Genomic DNA, 2406 nt, shown 5'->3' on the forward strand with positions numbered 1-2406 from the left:
TCCCTCCCTGGGGCCCCAGTGTGTTCAAAATTTCATGAACTAACACATACACTTCAAACTGAGAGAAATTCCACATCAGTGTCACATGAAGATAAGCAACAAAGTGACACAGAAATAGAAATTAAGAATTAATAGAATTTAAAAACAAAGTCTTGCTAGACGAAGGATTCATACGAAGCAGAGCTAACCCATATCTATACTCAAAATGTGTAGATTCTGAATATATGTATATTTCACTCTATGTGGATGACTTGATTGTTACTCACAAAAAAGGATGAGTAAGTTGCAAAGTTGACTGCAGTGCCTAACCAGCATTTTGAGACTAAAGATCTTGGGTATGTGACATATTACTTATGAATTAACATACAGCATATAGAAGATGGCAGCTTCCTGTTAAATCAGAAACCTAAAGTTGAGGCAGCGCTTCAGCAGTTTGGCATGACTAAAGCCAAAGAAGCAAGAACTCCCATGGACACAGCATATCTAAAAACAGAAGGGGACGAGTATTTTCTTCCCACTAAAGATCGTTACAGACAAGCAGTGGGGGCATTGCTATATATTGCAACTACTACATGTCCAGATATTGCAGCTTTCATGTCACTTCTTTGTAGATGTGTGAGTGAACCACGTCAAAGAGACTTGACACCAATCAAGAGAGTCATGAGATACACTATATTGCCAAAAGTATTGGGACGCCTGCCTTTACATACACATGAACTTTAATGGCATCCCAGTCTTAGTCCGCAGGGTTCAATATTGAGTTTGCCCACCCTTTGCAGCTATAACAGCTTCAACTCTTCTGGGAAGGCTGTCCACAAGTTTTAGGAGTGTGTCTATGGGAATGTTTGACCATTCTTCCAGAAGCACATTTGTGAGCTCAGGCACTGATGTCAGAAAAGAAGGCCTGGCTCGCAGTCTCTTCTTTAATTCATCCCAAAGGTGTTCTAATGGGTTGAGGCCAGGACTCTGTGCAGGCCAGTCAAGTTCCCCCAACCCAAACTTGCTCATCCATGTGTTTATGGACCTTGCTTTGTGCACTGGTGCGCAGTCATGTTCAAACAGGAAGGGGCCATACCCAAAATGAAATTGTCCAAAACGTCTGAGTATGTGGACTCCTTAAGAGTTCCCTTCACTAGAACTAAGGGGCCAAGCCCAATGCCTGGAAAAAAAAACCCCACACCATAACCCCCCCTCCACCAAACTTTACGCTTTGTACAATGCAGTCAGGCAAGTACTATTGTCCTAGCAACCTCCAAACCCAGACATGTCCATTGGATTGCCAGACAGAGAAGAGTGATTTATCACTCCAGAAAACACGTCTCCATTGCTTTAGAGTCCAGTGGCAACGTGCTTTCCACTACTGCATCCGACGCTTTGCATTGCACTTGGTGATGTAAGGCTTGGATGCAGCTGCTCGGCCATGGAAACCCATTCCATGGATCTCTCTACACACTGTTGTTGCGCTAATCTGAAGGCCACTCAAAGTTTGGAGGTCTTTAGCTATTGACTCTGCAAACAGTTGGCAACTTCTGCTGATTGTGCGCTTCAGCATGCGCTGACCCCGCTCTGTCATTTTATGTGGCCTACCACTTTGTGGCTGAGTTGCTGTTGTTCCCAGTTGCTTCCACTTTGTTATAACACCACTAACAATTGATTGTGGAACCTCATAGGATATATGTATTCTGACTGGACAGGGGACCTAAGCACTCACAAATCCACAAGTGGTTACTTGCTCAAACTAAGAAACAGTCCTACACCTTGATCCAGCAAGAAGCAGATCTCAGTAGCGTTGTCTTCTACAGAGGCAGAATACATTGCTGCTGTCTATGCCAGTAAAGAAGTTGTGTGGTTACATCAATTCCTTGAAGATCTTAGAAAGCCAATGTCCCAGCCTACAATTTTTTTATGAGGACAATCAAGGCTTTATCAAACTTGCCACCAATGGGAAGATCAATGCAAGAACAAAACATATTGACATCAGACATCATTATATTCATGATCTGGTTGAACAAAATATAATTGTGCTTACATATTGTGAAACTAATAACATGATTGCAGATGCTTTGACAAAACCGCTTACAAGAAACAGATTTATAGAACTGAGATCTGAAATGGGACTAATATAAGGAGTAGTTGTTGAATGGGGGTGTTGGAATACAGTGTTCATGTATGTTGTGCAACAACTACATCAGTATTCAGTAGAGATATATTCTTCAACCAGTAGAGAGCACTGTTTATATGTCTGTAGCTGCATCTATGGTATACTCTCTGTCTTTTCTCTGAATAAAGTTTCATATTTCCTTGTTTCAGTGAAGCAGAAAAGCACAAGCAGAAAAGCACAAGTGTACTGTGCACTGTCTGTTCTGTAGGGCTATATACAGAATTTCTAACAAAGACTAACAAAGA

At 41.7% G+C, this 2406-nt stretch overlaps 1 pseudogene; it reads left to right on the plus strand.

Moving 5' to 3' along the window:
- Window positions 1-438: 438 nt before the first annotated feature.
- LOC149462901 (uncharacterized) lies at window positions 439-2019 on the plus strand (annotated as a pseudogene).
- The last annotated feature ends 387 nt before the right edge of the window (window positions 2020-2406 follow it).

The sequence above is a fragment of the Staurois parvus genome, unplaced genomic scaffold (assembly GCF_062004578.1).
Source record: "Staurois parvus isolate SC_StPar_1 unplaced genomic scaffold, SC_StPar_1.0 ptg000165l, whole genome shotgun sequence".
Taxonomy (NCBI): domain Eukaryota; kingdom Metazoa; phylum Chordata; class Amphibia; order Anura; family Ranidae; genus Staurois; species Staurois parvus.